At 38.0% G+C, this 18,554-nt stretch overlaps 1 long non-coding RNA gene across 1 annotated transcript; it reads right to left on the reverse strand.

The window, feature by feature from the left end:
* Positions 1 to 650: 650 nt before the first annotated feature.
* On the reverse strand, positions 651 to 18,362 carry LOC308038084. Its single transcript, XR_013921895.1, has 6 exons — positions 18,205 to 18,362; positions 17,496 to 17,700; positions 16,582 to 16,683; positions 11,744 to 11,887; positions 1,848 to 1,971; positions 651 to 1,406 (listed from the first exon to the last, which is right to left on the reverse strand). It is a non-coding gene; the product is annotated as an uncharacterized lncRNA (long non-coding RNA).
* Between the last annotated feature and the right edge of the window lie 192 nt (positions 18,363 to 18,554).

Below are 18,554 nucleotides of genomic sequence, written 5' to 3' on the forward strand. Positions count from 1 at the left end.
TGGATATATCTATTATTTGAAAATAAAACCTCTGTATAGGGAATAAGAATCTGAACTTCTACAAGCACATGCATCCCAATTTACTTTACAGTCTTAATAGGATTATGTATGCATTTACATCTTTGGGATACAATTGCACCAGCATGCAGCCACACAAAACAGAAATTCACACACCTGCATGTGCTTGTGTATCTGCATATAATTCCAGCTCAATGTAGTAAAAGCTCCAAACCAGTCTGAATAAATAAAAAACTTTGACCTCATGTTTGTCATTTCATTCTACCTATTTTGCATTATAATAGAGGGACATAGCTCAAAATAAGGAACTTAACCATAACACAACTATTGTCAAGGATTCATTCCATATTAAAATGTGAGGTCTTGTACATACTTACTACGGTCTAAATCCTGCCCTGAGACAATGGAATTATAAACTAATACTAATAAAAATCTCAGTTCTTTCAGATTCAGGGAATATCAAATCTAGAATACAAACCTTTGGGTTTTGGCACTCCACTGCATGGAATGTGTCTAATCAGTACAAGTATATGCTTGTAAAGTAATACTGCAACAAGAGATAAAATACTACAACAGGTATTACAGTACGGTTTATTAAAAAAATAGTAGTACAGAACTTAATGACAGTCCCTTGTCATGCTTAGCTGTATCCTATAACTAAATCTTATCTGACAGGAGAGGAAACTGCATTTCTTCTGCCTACTACAGTAATGCATAAAGAGTAATAGGTTACCAGTGTTCCACTCTACAGTCTGAAGTTCACCACTACTGTTCCCCTCAAATTTTACATAGCTGCCACAAAAGTTAGGAAAACCCCCTTTTCCCTGGTATTCCATTACCAGATAATGCAAAGCTCATGGTGAAGAAAGAAATTACTTCAAGCTCAAGAGATCTTATCACTTTTGATAGATGCATTTCCAGATTTTAGTTTTGGAATCAAAAGACTCTCCAAAAGGAGCACTAGTTTTGTCATCAGAATTGCCTTTATTTAGACAGATAGATTATAAATTAAGCATTCCCACACATAAGTAACAAACCAAAACTAATCAAGCTGTCTCTCCACCAACCACTTCATACCTCAAGAAGTGACTTGTAGACATTAGCTTATCTTAAAACTTTAGAGTTCTAAAAAAAACCAAAGCAAACAGTACATCATTTAGCATACAGAGTTTAAACACACAAGAATTTAACATTTAAACAGCTTCCAAAACTGCTAAGTACCTACATTCAACATGTACTTCAGCTTTACTAGGACTAGTTAGCGCTCCCACTCCTCACAGGACGCACTCTGCCAACGCCACAAAATGAAACGTTAGCACTGTCAGAGACGTGAGCATGTCCTCAATCAACTGGGGCAGGAAGATGGAATCAAAACACTACAAGCAAAGCTGCAGAAAAAAATCAGTGTGAAAAACCAGTACGGTGCACCTAATACAGCAAATTAAGACATACAGTTGGTGAATGAACACATTTTTGTTTTTATACAAGTCACTACCACTTTCCCCAATAACACTTCGCACACAGACAGTATCACCTTCTTCCACCTGACACTTTTGTATTTATCACACTAGTGTTCCATGAATTTTCTACCATAGTCTATGCAGTAGTTACACGCAGAAAGAGCTATAAAGATGGGACAGAAAGCAATCCCTTTACACAAAAAAGCCTTTATAGAGCCAGGCTCCTAACAGGAATATATTTAAATGCTTGACTTGGCTTTTATTAATGGGTAGGAGCACATACTTAAAGCGTGGGCTTTTGCTGTTGTTGTTTTTATGAAGCCAACAGATTTACAGAATTTGTCTAACAGAGGGATTATTTACACTTACCAACTATATGAACAGAGTCAACATTTGTATGGCCCCTCACTAGTGCATGTTTGGAAGGGCCGCTGCAAAGAGCTTGCATCAACGGAGGCGTAAGAGCAGATCTCACACTTGAAAGGCTTCTCACCTACCACAAAATGGAAAGCAAATATGAAAGATGTTGTATTTTCTATGGGAACAAAAAGTGTGAGAGGGAAATTCAAAAGAATGTCAGTGGATCAGCATTTACAGCACATCCCCAAAGCCACAGCTCATCTTTCACATGATCTTGTTGCTAATGAAGCATGATCTTAGATAATGGTCTAGGTAGGTAAAGGTTACAGTCTGTTTTACCATTAAGAGACCCACTGCATCTAAATTTATCTTCCACTATAAGTCTAAAGAAGAAAAACTGTCCAGAAGCACTTCCACATTTAGTTTTGATTTTTTTTTCCGAATCAAAATTCAGAGGGCAAACTCTCAGCGTACTCTGTGTCGCCAATTAAAAACAAACTCAATCCCTCAGAAAGGGGAAACATAGCAGAGCAGGAAATTTTCGAGAAGCAAAAGGAAATGACACTAAAGGGAAAGTCATTTTGACTTAATGAAGAAAACACACAAATAATTTTCTGTAGAGACAGCAAGGACAACATTTAGGTCACAAATACAAAGGAAAACAATGACTTTCAACAAAACATTGAGAGGTACATTCTTAAAGGACTGGCCTCCCCTTTCATTTACATTCCCCCTGACAATTTCTAATTTACAATACTTATCTTCAAATTTTTCTGATTTACTAGAATTCTGAAATATTAGGCTTACAGTGGGAAACATGAAACAAGTCTAGCCAGAAAGAAACCACCAACTGAAAAAAAAGAAAAATCTGAATGGAGTCACACAATGGTGAAGGTTGAATGGAATCTCTGGAGATGATTTGGTCCAATCCCCAAATAGTCAAACCTATTTTCATTTTACAGAGAAAAATAAAACCATAAATCAAACAAATAAATACATTTGAGTTAAAAATAATGAAAATTGTACATATTTTAAGAATCTAAGTCCTAACATGAACCCTGGTGTAATAACAATTCTCCTGAAGACAGCATTTCACACAAACATTACTACAGGTAACTCTCCAGCTCCAGTTTTATTAGTGTGATCTTTTAAGAATTAATGCGGGGGATATCACATCGCATGATCACTGCATAGTCAGCACAATGTGGAAATCAAAGTGGTTTTTTATGTTTACCCCCAGTTGTCAATAGGGAAGGAAACAGGAAGAGGCTGATGATATTTTCAGGAGCAGTTGTCAAGGGCTTGATATCTAGACAATAAGTTACATTGCCATAGGCAATAAGCAGCTTCCTAAAGCTCCTTAAATATGTTTGCTGTAGGTTGCATAGCAGGTCCGCTGCATAACAACGAATAGGAGAATGTTTTGGATTTGCAGTCCTTCTACAGAGTCACTTATTTTGTTTGTTTTTTGCAATTTATTTTGCATGGTTTTGGTCACTTGTCTCCTTATGCACCTGAACATCATTAGCAGTCCCTGCCACACTGTATAGCCAGCCTCCTAGGAGAAGTTAGTTATCTCCTCTTCAGGTGTCACTCTCCTTTGCCTGTATCTTTTGAAGCCTGTCAGTTGTGCCTTCTACATAAGCCAAGAATGTTTAATAAAGTAAATGTCTGTCTTTGAAGATATGGCATACTTGCTGCCACAGTAACTGAGTGCCATCTGTGCCAGTAGCATGAGATGTCTATCAGCCCCCTTCACACCCGTGTTTCCTGCCAGACACCTGCCCACTCTCTCCTCTGCCTCTGTGCGCGATTCTGCAGCTCCAAGGCTGCAGAACTGAGCACCATTCACTCACCTCGCTCAAGCACCAGAGTGTTGCACTCCTGCCAAACTACTGCAAGAGTATTTAATTTCTTCAACTCACTGAAAAGTTAATTTTGCTAGCATGGACAAAGTGGATATTCTTTATTTGCAACACTGCCAGGTCCTATAGGATGAGTTCTCCATGAGCTGATTTATTTAAATATTCTCACAAGGTTGGCCCCCCACTGTCCTGTCCACTCCCTCACTGCACACATGAAGTAGCAGGTTTCAGAAGGCCATTAATGCAACATAGCACATTTCCATCCTATTCACTCAGTTAAACTTATTTCCTAATCCTGCAAAATGCTCGTTTCAGAAAAAAAGGAGAAAGGCTTCACTTTTTAAATATCAACAAGATGGAGCAGATCCAACAGATCCAGTCAGATGGTGATGCACAGTACGGTCTCCTGTGTAAATTCAGAATTTCTAATGCAAGTGCCTTTTTTTTGGCAGACTGATGGACTTAATATAACCATAGCAACCCAATGTCTATGTAAACAAATCACTTGACAAAGAGAGAAAGAACCCCAGAGCATCAGTCACAGAGATGCTGGCCTGTGATAGAAATTCAACATTAAACTTTAAAACAGAAAACTGAAGCAGGAAGCTATTCAGAAAATTAAAGGGAATGTAGCCAAGGTGGCCAAACAGCAATCTATTATATTAAAAATCTTGAAATATGCCAATATGTGCAAGTTGATTTAAAAAGTTTTGAGCAGACACTCCCATTCTTTCCTGGCCATGGAGCACCAGTATGAAACAGAAAATTATGAACTGGTTGAAGTCCACATCCACCTGATCTACCAAAAATATCCTTCTCAGTTAACAAGCCAGGGTCACAAGCTGTCCTTGTCTTTGCAGTATGTGTACCTTTACAGAGGTCACTTCTGAACATAGATCCTAAACCAAGATAATCCATAAATATGCCCATATTGAGGAAGGCAAATCAAACATATCCTTAAAGATCAATACACCTCAATGCCACAAAAAAACCATTCAAGTGAAAAATTTGTCTGTTTTGTTAAATCAGGATCAGAGTGTTTGGTTTTTGCACATTAAACGCAAGAGGGAGAACTACAAATAGGTTAAAAAAAAAAACCAAACAAAACAAACACACAAAACCACAACAAACTACACAACAACAACAACAACAAAAAAAACAACAAAAAAACCACAAAAAAACACACACCAAAAAAACCCCACGCAACACTTTTGTCAAGAAATCCTTTTCACAGCACAAAAGCAGTACTCCTACACAACATTCAACTGCCCTAAGCAGTTTATCTAAGTGGTAACATAAAGATGACATACATGTAATCCACCTGTATGCATTAACACAAGCTGTGCCAGAGAGGTCTCGAGCAGTGTTTTGCATTGGCAGTGCTGGTGGTGAAAGGCTTTGATGCCCACACACATTCCCATGTGTTTCTGCAGAGCTATCTACAGGAACACTTCCTGTCAGAAAGGAAATGAACCTTGTTGCAACTGGAAAATCATCATCTATTCTTCCTGTATAAGCGGTCTGAAGGGATGACATTTCTCAGTTACTGTGTTAATTCAGGCTTTTAATGTCTTTTATCATGACTGTTTAAAGCTATTAGTTAGGAAAGATGATATCATTATGGGAGGGATGAGGGCACAACATTCCTATCAGACCTGTCTACAATCAAGTACTTTGGTTATTATTTTATTACCTTTCAACTATTCATTTATATTGTCATAACAATATACTTGGCTGCATTGAGTAATTACTAACAGCCAATAATACATAATGCAACATGATTATATTAGATTGTTGTATTTTGATGTTTTAATGGTCCACCCAAGTCTTCTAGGATTTTTTTGTCTGGATGAAAAAGACAAGTTCTATTTTCTCAATTGCATGACACGGTACTCTTTCAGGCGAGCAAGTGGGATTTATTTAGAAGGAAAAATAATGTACACAAACCCCATATGTGTGCTTATATACAAAGAGAGGATTTCTAGGGAACACAATTGTAAAACATTTTAAAAGGCCGGCACAGGTCTGCCATTCCAAATTCCTTAATTTTCCAGATTTTTCCCCACACCACCATTTAACTCCATGTCTTAAGCACTTCAAATTCCTCAAAAATCAGCAACAATAGAGGAAGCATTGGTTGTCCACAAATTCACAATGCTGTAGAATCACATGTGTAACACAACGATTTCAAAGGGAGAAACATAAGCAAAAAAAACACTTCAAAATCCTTGTCCTGTGGAAGTCAATTACAGTAGGTTTAAAAGGTGCTTGCATCTCTATCCCGATTATTGATCAGCACTCAGCAAAAGGAAACATGTTCTTTTGAATCATACCTGTAAATAATTAATTACTAAGTAAATACTATTTCCAAATACACATACTATATTCACATGTTAGGTATAATAAACAGGATTAGTCATTCTTTAAACACACTATAATGACAACACAGCTATTTTTATGACATATTTATGAAGGTGATTTAAGTCCTGCTATTTTGAAAACAAAGTATTTCAGAAAACAATAAGATTAGTTTATATTATACTCAGGACTTCTACTGGTAAGAGTACTCCTGCTAATTCTGAGTTAAGAGTAAGTCATATAGCTGTTATTTTATACAACAGTATCCAAAACCAAGAAAGATGCAAAAGCTGATTTAATCCTTAGTTATCTGTGCGGATTAACACGTTCTTGCACCAGAGAAATAGAGCTTACATTGCTCTAAGAATAATAGTCCTTAACTTGCATGAGAAAACTTCAGTACTCAAGGGAGTTAAGTGTTCGATGCATAGAAAGTGTAAAGCTAAAACAATGAGCTCTGTAGAACCAAAGCCCTATAATGGAAAAATCTGCAATTTTCAAACTGAAAGCCAACTCTGAAAGGCAAGCTGTGCCATTCTAAATAACTCTTTGTATTATTTTCTCTCCCTCTTCCCTAAACATTTGTAATATTTCAAGAAGAAAAACTGTCTGTCATGAAAAAAAGGTCGAATATCTAGATTCTAAACTCCTACAGAGCAGGTAGAACTTTTTTAGTGATATAAAGCAGAGATCAAAAATGCAGGGGCTAATTTCTGTAATATCTTCATGAATCCAATACAAGTACAGTTGTTCAAAAGTATAACATGCCAATTTGCAAGTTAGAAAAATATTATTGTTATCATTTTTACTCATTGAAATCAGAATTAAACCTGTACGTTTGCATATTTAAAGGACATGCCTTTCACAATGACAATGACAGAACAACCTTCATTTGTTAGAGGATTAAATGCTTTATAGAAAGGTAGAGCTATTTGGATTTTCTAGCTATTTGAATTGCTCCTTAAAACATGCAAGTATAGCTGCCTATTTACACTACATGTAATAGCTTTAAATACAGATTTGAGAATTCTGATATTATCGCAGACAGCGTTGATCTTGTGCAGTGCTTGTGGTGCACACTCCCCACAAATTCTGACGTGTTTTTTTTTCTTTAAGGAGAAAAGAAAGAAGACACTGTTACTAGGAGGGTTGCTTCCATCTTCTAAGGTTAAGGAGCAAAAAGTCTAAAGGAACCTGGAATTGTAATATGGATAATTTAACCTTTCATTCTTCAGATGTAAAGAAAGAGTCTTTGAGACAGTGGGAAATTTCAGCCCATTAAGATTAAAGGGTCTTGAGTACTCTTGATCAAGCTTTATACTCCATTAAGGTCCCACACACACTATATAACACTTACAATTTTAAAGAAACAGTTGATAAATCACTCGTTAGGAATCAGTTTCGTTCTTCCCAATTAGCTTTTGAACACTGATTATAGGCAGCTGATCCACGCAAATGCGACTATGATTTCCTAGTCTTTATATGAACTGTTGTATAAAACTCAACTGGAAAGGTTAGGCTGCCCTCTCTCTGTGGCTTGCTGCTAACTACTTGATCTGTAACTTAAACAGAATTACGTCCACACACTTTCCAGAAATTCACAATGGTAGTAGGTATTAATCAGCGTTTTCCCAAATAGTCATAAACAAAAACAATACTCCAAATCAATAATTTGGTACACCTCCATAAAATTTTAGATGATAAAACAGTACTCTTCTACTGAAATAAGACAATAAGATTTGGCTGTATTGTTTAGTATCACTAGTATTCCATGTGAATTAAGGACTTTTCTTGCATACACTGTCAGCAGAATGCACAAGCCATCCTCGTATACAAATGCATTAATTAATAAGTGAATTAAAAGCATTAATATATTTAGCGTATTCTGTTTTATTTTCTGATGAGGGAAAAATGGCCAAGAGAACGTTATTTTGCATTGTAGTATTACCTTAACTTGATATAGAAAATAAACATTTGAGAGATGTATGCAAGACTTAGGTGACATTAACCAAACAACCAAACCACATTACGTTATTATTTTACCCTTTAAAACAAAAACACCTAATACTGTAGCCATAAAAGTCCTAAAACTTCATATAGAACTGCCTTTTTAATAAACTTGAAATGGATTTTACTAAATAAATTCTTCTGCCTAATACTGACAAGAATGAAGATTTCCAAGTCATAGATTACAGCTATCCTTGTAGCAAATAAATTAGAAATCATCAGTCCAAACTCTAGAAGTCAGTAGGGAGTCTGCACTGAGGTTTATAGGCAAAGAGGGTCACTGAAAAAGCATTTGAAAAGTAAAAGCCAGGTTGATGTTGTTCATTTTCTGCCCCCTTCTGGACAAAACCAAAAGAAACAACAATGCACCAGCACGACACGACAGCCAGGAAAGGCCGTTCCCTGCATACCATTACCTACGCTTCTTTGATAACTCATCTGTGACAGCAGATCTTTTTCAGTTTAAAGGCTTCTTTTTTTTTTTTTTTTTGAAGTTTAAATTTTACAGTACCAATAGACTCTAAAATATATTTCCCTAATGCATCTGTCAGCCTAGGCATAAGAAGAGATGATTCTGGGAAGAAGATACAATGAGGCTCCTTGCTTGGGCACCCTGGAGCGCTGCGCAGCAGCACCGACGGCCCAGGCAGCGCAGCTGCAGCATCTCTGTGCCTTTCCACCATCAGCTGCAGGACACCACAATAAACTGGCTGTGATTCGCAACAGTTTCTGTTCTGCCATGGGGTCAGGGCCCTTTGTGCAACCATGAGACAGCCACAGGCAGGTAACACGGCTAATTTAGTTTGCCCTTCAAAGAGGCTGCGTAAGAAAGAAACTGTGTTAATGTGAAGTTTGCTTTTCTGTACAGACAGCATAGCAAAACTCAAGTCAGAACTAGGTGTGAAAAGTTCAAGTAGGTTCTTAACCTTTGCAGTAATTACAAGCATCGTTCCAGGGAGAGCTCCAGAGGCCCAGTCTGTAACTGTCCTTTTCACTTCCGAAACAGAGGTAACGCATTCATCAGGTAATGACACATTTCATACATAACCTCAGACAAAATCTGGATTGCCATATGCCACTAGTTCAAAAATAACTGTTGTAATGATATAATGTAATGATATAAAATAAATGTTGTAATGATGTAAAGTGCTTAACCCTGTACTTCCCCAACTTCTTTAAAACTGAGTTACTTCAAAATACCTCACTGTGAACATGGGAGCAACTTGTCTACCTGCTTCATGAATTTGTAATGACTGACCTGTGCTTTGACTAGGACAAGGCTTGTTAACTGACTACTTGATTTAAAAAAAGAAAACAGATACCAATGTGAAAGGTATCTTGTCAGCACATCGGTCTACTCCCTACCTACTAGCAAAGCTGCTAGTTCACTACGAGTAATCAGGCCTTTGACTGTACAAACCCAAATTCTCTTTTTTCTTTCTTTTTATTACACCAATTTCAGTGAGCTATCAAAAACATGTATTTATTTCTTTTTACATGAACCATAGATTCAGTACAGGCAATTACTTCAGTCCTAGAAAACAGTGGGGTAAAGAAGATATTTGGGGAAAAAAAACTTTGACAATTTGAATTAATTAGATTATAATACACAACTTGAAAAGTCAGAAAGTTATTTTTCTAGTTAAACTGAAGGTGGCTATTGTGAAAATATTGGAACAGGCTGCCCAGAGAGGTTGTGGAGTCTCCAGCTCTGGAGACATTCAAGGACCACCTGGACCCATTCCTGTGCGATCTGCTCTGGTTGAACCTGCTTTAGCAGGTGGGTTGGACTAGATGATCTCCAGAGGTCCCTTCCAACCCCAACCATTCTGTGATTCTGTGAAAATGTTTCCCAATAATGTAACAGACACATATATCACCAGAAGCAACAGCAATAAAAAAGAGCATACCCAAAGCCAAACTTGCATGGCTAGAAGGCGGCTAGAGAAACAGAATGTACAGTAACTTTTCTACCTAAATACTAGAAGAGCTACCATTAGAATATTGTGTGATGTCAACTCATGAATGGGTGGCCACCATGGATGACTATACTCTTTAACAAAGAATTCAAAAAGAAACCCCAAATACATTATAAACCAACATTTTATTATCACCAGTGACTGCAAAGACTTCAGAATTTGAGATAACTTCAGGTGAAAGAAAAAATTGTAGAGGAACTTTTGAGATAGTGTAACCCTCATCATTCAGTCCACTAACAGAGAAGAAAAACCTTGCTGATCATTATGTGTTATGTTTATGAAACATATGCAAAAACGGAAAAAACAGCTGCCCAAAAAAGCCAGACCAGCCATTTGTTTGGGGTTTTTTTGTTTTGTTTGTTTTAAACTGTAGGGCAGAATTAGATGCAAGTTGTTAAACAAACGTAATGTTGAGCAAAGAACTGTTCTATTCTACTTTGGCATATGCTGTAAATAAAATGAATAGGCAGATGACTTCCAGCATGTTTAACTGCCATTCACACCCTCCCTAGAAGTACAGATTACCATTCTTGGATGCAGTTTTTTAATAAAATTGCCACAGTGCTGCTCAGCACAAAGAGAAAAACAAAGTGAAATAAGCACAAATTATCATGATAAAAATGACAGAATTTAGAAAGTCACTACTGTGTTTAACACACTTGCCATCACAATAAATATCTCTGTTTTTTAAAACTCTTGGGTTTACCAGATTACAATGTATTTATCATACAGAAGCAAGGCACATTTTAAATAGTTGCCTTTTCTAAGTTTCCCTAGCTAAACTTCTAATGATCATTATACATATAGATAAAAAACAAGCAACATATTTATCTAATATAACTATCCAGTTGAAAGCAACTGATTTATTTTTATATTATGAATATCCAAATATTAAGTTTCTTTTCTTATCCTGTTGTTAAAATAGTATAAATTCCAATTAAATTGTTAAGACTAATATCAAAATCTGTGAAATGACAGGCATTTCCAACTGAAAACATAAACTTAAAAGCCACTTAAAAACCTTTAAATATATAGCATATTTTGTATGACTAGGAGAAAAATTAAGTAAATCTGTTAGATGATTGAGAAGATAGCCAGTATTTGTTTTAGAGGAAGGGGAATACCTTCACACACAGAAAACATAATTTGGCACAGAATCATTTAATTTGACTCAATCTGTTTGGTCCTGACATAACTGACATATTACTGCTTTTGTATGAGCTAATTATTTTAGCAACAAAGTAAATTCTCTTTTTGCCCTCACTCCAGGCCTATAAACAAGATAGAAAAGGTGATGTTAACTGTTACATAAACGAATCAATCTCCAAACAGTTGCACCAGCTCTGAAGGTGACTTGGGAAATCCATCGACTTTAGCAGTATGTATCATATGTTCCCTGCAAGTACTTGGTAATGTAAGACATTTCAGCACACTGCTGTTTACAGGAGGTAAAAAAAGAGAGATCTTTTTCTCACCCAGTGTCACCAAGCCTGATTTATTAAATTGTCAATTCCTTTTAACATGATGGCACAGCAAGCATCAGATGACAAAACCTGCTGGGTTATGGAGCCTCTAGTGACTGGATGAAAGGAGAGGATCAATTACCAATCTTATGACCGTTCACAGATTTTTAAGAGTCTTATGCTTTTTTGAGATTATATATTCAAGACAGTATTATGAATAAACAAGAACTTACCTGACCCTCCATTCAGTGCACACCAGCTCCATGTTTCAGCATGGTTCGGTGGTTGGTTGATATATCACCACCAACATGGTGCTTGTTAGGATGTCATGATGGAGCTGATACCAGTGACCTTAAGGGGTTTAGATGTCACAGGACCTAAGGAAGAAATATGTGGACTTTTAAATAGTGATATATTGTATGATCTTACAGCCTTGAAACTAAGAGCATAAAGCACATACCACTAAAGATTATGACATTTTTGGTAATTTATTTTAGTACATTAATGTAGATTCCCAACATACTTCTCACAAAGCAAAACTAATCCTATATTAAAAAAAAAAAAAAAAAATCCAGCTCATTAAGGTAGCTAAGCCAAGAAATAAAAATTAGGAATTGACAAAATTAAAGTTGCCTTGGTAACCTTAATTTTGCTTCTTTTTGTGTAAATACTCTAGGCTCACTAAAAAATAAACCAAGGCTACTAAAGCATTAACCATTTTACACACTGTATTTTGGAAGGATCATGTGAGGGGAAAAAAAATTGTGTAGTGTCAAGTCAGGCAACCGAAGATTTTACAAGTGGACCTGCTCACATAGATGAGCAGTGCTTGACTTTGCAACCTTTATTGTGAGTTTTCTTGATTTTTTTTTTTTTGGTGGGTTTTTTTGAAAATGGGTTTAATATGTTTTAGGGGGTTTTTGTTGTGTTGTTGTATTTTGGTTTTGTTCTTTTTTTAAACAAAATACTTAAAGTAAAACATAATTCCAGACTTCACAATGGGGCATTATATTTGGCCTGACTGGCATTGCTGAAACCCTTAGATATACCAGAAACCTCTGATGCTTGAACTAACTGCCATTTCAGTAATGACAACAACAGTAAACAGAACTGATTGTGTCCTGTTATATTAATACTGGTTCACATATCTGAGACTAAATCTTTTCTGTCCACTTTAGGCCACCCTGTTGCCCAAGTTATTTTCATTCTCTAAGACTCCCCACTCTGTTCTCTGCCCACCAAGCCCTGTCCCACTAGCAGTCTTCTTCCTAATGTGCCAAATTCTGCCTGAGTTCATCTCATGTCCTCTGGCAACTTCTCACAGGTTTTCCAACCCCACTTCTCTTTAGTACCTGACTTTTTTTATAGACTCTCTACGAAAAAAATCAAAAACCTTTGCAGCCAGGTACCAAAGAAAGCCGGCAAGTTTTCCTAGTCCCTGTCCCTGCCTCCCTAAAACAGTCTGTCACAATTAGCTTCCTGCAGTGAGGTACCTGCACTGTTCATTGCATTTTTCAGGGGCTGTGAAGAGGCCAAATCTCAATAGATTTTTGCAGCAGGAGTGCACCCTTCATCTATTCTAACAGAAGACACCATCCGAAAAATGCTTAGACCTTTTCTGCAAGTCATGGAATATTAGGGTTTTATCCACAGTCTCACTGATTCCATTTGAAAACATTACAAACAGAAAGTTTTCCCCATATGCACTCTAGAAAATTGGTTGAATCACTCTGGTTCATCTGTTTTTTTAAAGGAGAACTATCAGTTGGAGGCAAAGAAACAACATAAACTTCAGTCAATACAATTTAAACAAAAATCCAAAAAAGCAAGACAGGTAAGCAAGTGAAATCCTGTCTTTTAAGTAAACAGTAACATTGGTAACAAAGCAGAGCATCTAGAGTAGTAAAAAAATGCAGTGCAGTTTTATAATATTAAATATGAAGTAAGCAGTTAGAATACAGAAAGAGGGAGAGATATGCAGGCCTATTATGTAGCTTTAAAGTGTTTTGTACTTATTTAAGCAATATGAGACTGAATTTGGCTGAGAAGCACAGTATTTCAGAGGAAAGAGCCATTATTAATGAAGACACAATTTGACCATGGGGGCTCTGGCATGAAAAGCAAGGTTAGCTCAGCTCTAAGGATGCTCAATGCACTCCTCTCAACCAAGGTCAAAGCAGAACAACAACAAAGAAACAAAAAAAAAAAACCCCAAAAAACAGACTTCAAACCACAGTTTTAAGATGAGTTAGCAAAATATATACTTGCAGTGGAGTTATTTTGATGTGAAATATGGAACATATGAAAAATAATGAAAGAACAGATACTTAGGAAACACCAAAATACCCAAGCTTCAAAGGATTAGTTTTAGTGGTGAGATGCCATACACTTTACTTATCCATTTTCTCCTAAGCATATCTGGTGACAGTCTAAATTTGGTCTGAAAAAGTACTGTTTGGAGGCTGCAGGTGGTCATAGTTTGTCCCCAAGCCCCCTCAGTCAGAAGCTAAAGTCACCTGCCGCTCACTCACTCCTCCCTCGCCCCTGGTGGGATGGGGAAGAGAATCAGAAAATAAAGGCAAAACTTGTGGGTTAGGATAAAAAACAGTTTAACCAAACAGCAAATAAAATCAAACAGTAAACAAGAACAATAATGAAAGAATCTACAAAGCAATGGACACACAGCCCAACCCAACCATATGGTGGTCCCACCACATGGTAGTCCTGCTGCAGCAGCCATTGTCAAAACCTCCCCACACGGCTCACATCAAAACCACCTCCCCCCTTGCCCAAACCACAGCTTGCACCCGAAATACAAAAGCACCAAACTGCATGATGCAGGAAAAAACAGGAGACTCCTGAGCTGTCCGGCTCCCAACAGAGAGAAGGAGTGAGCAAGCCTGCCCCTGGCTCACCCCCTTTGTAACTGGGGTACCAAATGGTACCAAATACCCGCTTTGACTGGTTCTGGGTTGGCTGCCCTGTCACTGTAGAAATTAACCCTATCTTGGCTGACCCAGCACGTTCCACCCCTTATTCTATACCATTATTATGCTCAGGTCTTACCCTTACCAACAAGCAGGAAGGCTCACATACCCATTTTATCAGCTTCACAAGCATAACAAATTGGCAGACGACAGTTCTTTGTAATGTTACAGTAAAGCTTCCTGTAATGGAATAAAACATCTGAAAAATACTAGCAAGCCAAAGGCTGTTCACAATTCCTTCAATTTTTCTTCTCCACCTCAAAAATGTATAGAAATTAGCAAGGTGTTCAACAGATATTTAGAAAGGCTTCCTTTGCGCACAACGATCAGAAAAATACAAACAATATTCAAAGCAAATGTAATGCTTAACCTACTAAATTTTTCAACAGGAAGCTACAATTAAGTAAACATTCTGGGTATATTAACATAACAGTGAATGGTAAGTTACAATCTTCAAAATTCATTGCCCCCAGACCTGATGGAAACTGACAAAAAAAGTATTCAGAAAGCCTAGTTCCAGTTTGTTTCCTCACTACAGTTGTAAGGGAGATAGATTTTTTTAATTTCCCCTGCCTCGCCCCTCTTCTCCCCCCGCAATGGAAGTAAATTACGTATTCAAGAGACAGCCTATAATGGGTCAATACAAAACAGCTCTCCTCTCACTTCATAAAACATTGTTTGTGTAAGCACTCAAAAATATTCTCACTGTTGTAGCCATCTCTACTTTGAAATATTGTGAATTTCAGCTCTCTATGTGCTCTGCTTCCCAATTTCTTAGAGAAAAAGTTTGACTAGATTGCAGCCTTGTTGTCAGCTTTAAGCCACATACAATTAAGTGGAGACACTATGTTTTCCTGAAACAAACAGGATACTCATTTTGCTTTTTGTTCTAAAAACGACCCTTTATTTAGTTACTTTTCCTGCAGAAATTCTGCAACAACCTTCTATAAAATTTTATCTCCTGCTGTTTTAAACAGTAAAAACTCAGAACCCCACATATCCCAGGAACAACTTCAAAATTCAGCTGCACAATACATTATTTAATCTAAACCTTTCAAAACGTACACCACAACACAGATGTAACACCCAGCCTAGCAACAATCACAGGAAGCCCTGTTATTCCACATTTCCCAATGCTCCTAAACGTTGCCTGTTTTCTTAGCTGACCACTGCCACAAACTCCAGAACACGCCTATGAGTCATCATCTTATTTCACATAAATTACCAGTTTTTGCACTGGCCTTACTGAGCAATGAGAAACAAATCAGTAGTTGACCTAAGACAGCAAGACTTTGGTCTATAGTAGGAGTAGCAGCTGTGAAAACCTTGTTAAAAATCAATCACAGCAATCACCTGCAATACTGAACAGTAAATAAGAAAAATAACACAGGCTACCTTTGTAGACCAATCTTTCAAGATTTTACCTACAGATTTGAAGGTAAGCACTAAATGCATAACTTCATTTAGGGGAAAACACTTGCAATTAGTAAGATAAACATTTTTATGTTTTTTTCGTCCTTGCTTAAATAAAGTACAATTGGTACAAAAGCAACATTTGTAGTCAATGCAAAGGAGAACAGTACTGGAATACCTGAATCATGTCATTTTGTGATTTAAGAGACACAGATTATGTTACTCTGCCAAGGTCCTACATTTATAAAAGGAGATAATATCTAGCCATTAGCAGTGCCACAAAACTCAGAGCTATAAAGCATGAACCTTAATAGAAGTACCTTTACAGTGATGTTACAGAACTACTAATAAGCTAATGATACTGAAATTATTGGAACATGATGGTCAACTACTCCTAGAAATACTCAGAATCCACAATATGAGACAGAATTTTGCAGAATGAAGGAACATAATCAAAAAGTGAAGATTTACAACACTTTTTAGAATTTTTGCAATTCTTAAGCTTGGTTTAAACCAATACGAAGATGTTTTACTGTAGCTTCTCACGACAACATTCACAGCTCATGCTGAAACTCTCTCCCAAATTTTGCATTAATCAAAAGAAGTTATGTGCACAAAGAAGGTCATAGCTGAGGCAATTGTGTAAGAATGAAAAATAAAATTTTACTTACTGGTAAAATCACCGTGCAGACATTTAAACATATCCTGATAGCGGCAAGCTAGTGAAGACTTCTTATCCACTCAGTTTCAACAGATGATTAATACACTGTGCACTGAAAGAGATGAGGTTTTATCTGATGGCTGTTTCTATGCACATTCCAGGCACTTTGTGACATAAAAACACCTCAACAGATGAGGCACTAGTAGGTTTCTTTTATCCGCTTGTGTGATTTTAAATGGTTTTTCATTACCTCCCATTCAGTCATGAGACAAAAAAATGCATTTAAAGCCACAATCCTCATCATGACCCCTTTCATAAGTTTTATAAGCATCTTTTGACTTCAGTGCTAGGTTGCACATGTTGCAGAAATGCGGTTTTCTCAGAAGCCAGCTTTAGGGCACAAATATCTTTCATACGATGAGCTAACCCTTTACTGTCACAGCTAGCTTTCTTCTGATTTTTGTAACTTTTACACCTTGATTCAGCTTTAGGGTTTTTTATCTTCCCAGCTAAGGTCTGAGTTCCAGAAACCGGAAACACGACAGAGGCCAAGAGGTACAGACTGGGCTGCTTTATCATCGTTCTTGGAATAGGAAAGAGAAGTCAGCACTGCAGAACAGGGCTCCTCAATCTGCAAATGAGCTGCTGCTTCTGCAAACAAGATATTCACAGGAGTAAGAGGCATGAGGGTTATTGCTCTGACTGCTCATGCTCATGTCGAAACAGTGAGGACTCTCATTTTGAAGCATCCAATACACAGGTAGTAACACAGACCTTTTTTTGCAAGATTTTCTTTGTTTTCATTATTAGCCTCATCTCCCATGGTATACAACTCATTTTAATCGTGGCCCATTTTAGGACAGACCACAATTTGACATGCTGTATCTATTTCATACATATAAGCCAGGTGCATCCTGATCTTACTTTTGATGCTGCTTGTGAACTGGCAGAGCTTGCACCTGTATACCTCCACCAGAAACATTTCCACCAGGCCATCAAATCTGGGCTCCAAAACCTTCAGGCACAGCAGCATACAACTGGGATGTTGCGATTTCCTCAGAGGGATGCAGATTCACACTGGTATTTGTATTTAAATTCATTCATCTTCCATAGTTGCTGGTAAGTAAATCTACAAAAGACAATAAACAAAACAGTTAAAATCTACTTAATGATTCCAAATGTCTTTTATAAAAACTGTGCGCCACAAAGAAATCTAGATGCATCTTCCAGCCATCAGGATGTCTGTAGACCTTAAGACTATCTGAAAGGAGTAAGGGTTTTGCCAGAAGAACGATGCTATAAACGATTACTCAAATTTCTTGTGGCAATTAAAAATTAACTACAGATTAATAATACCACACCATTTTTTTGTGTTAAGCCTGCAACAGTTCCCACTATGCAACAGGTGGTATTAAAACAAATAACGTTGGTTAGAAAGCTGCACCACTAATGCACGGAGGCCTCCAGACCACAACCATTTACCAGCACACCCCAAACGCAGCCCAACACCCCACCGCCAAACGCTCACTAACCCCTTCCGTGCAGCTCGGTACAAGCTGACGGAGCCTGGAAAAGCAAACTAAGAGAAGCAACGCCTCACAGGATGCACCAGCTGCCTCTGGAGAGCACGTACCGAGAGGCCCAGCAGCCCCTCCCGTCACTAGGCCCTTGCGGAGCCCGAGCAGCTGGAAGGGGCGCCCTCGTTTCCGAGAGGCTCTCTGAGGAGGTGCGCGGGGCGACCGCCTCAGGAGGTAAGAAGGTGACACTGTGAACGCGGGCGCCAGGGCCGAGCACCCGAACCCCGCTCCACCTTCCCCCATCTCCTGGCGGCACCAAACGCACCGCCCGAGCGCCCCCGCCCCTCAGCCGCCCCCGAGGGAGGAGGGGGTGGAGCTTCCGGTCCCCAGTGCGCGGGGTTCACTTCCGGCGGCCGGCTGCCCCCGCCTCAGCCCGCCGTGTGTCGGTCCCCGTCCCCCCCGCGCG

This window comes from Nesoenas mayeri (genome assembly GCF_963082525.1).
Source record: "Nesoenas mayeri genome assembly, chromosome: 2".
Classification (NCBI taxonomy): domain Eukaryota; kingdom Metazoa; phylum Chordata; class Aves; order Columbiformes; family Columbidae; genus Nesoenas; species Nesoenas mayeri.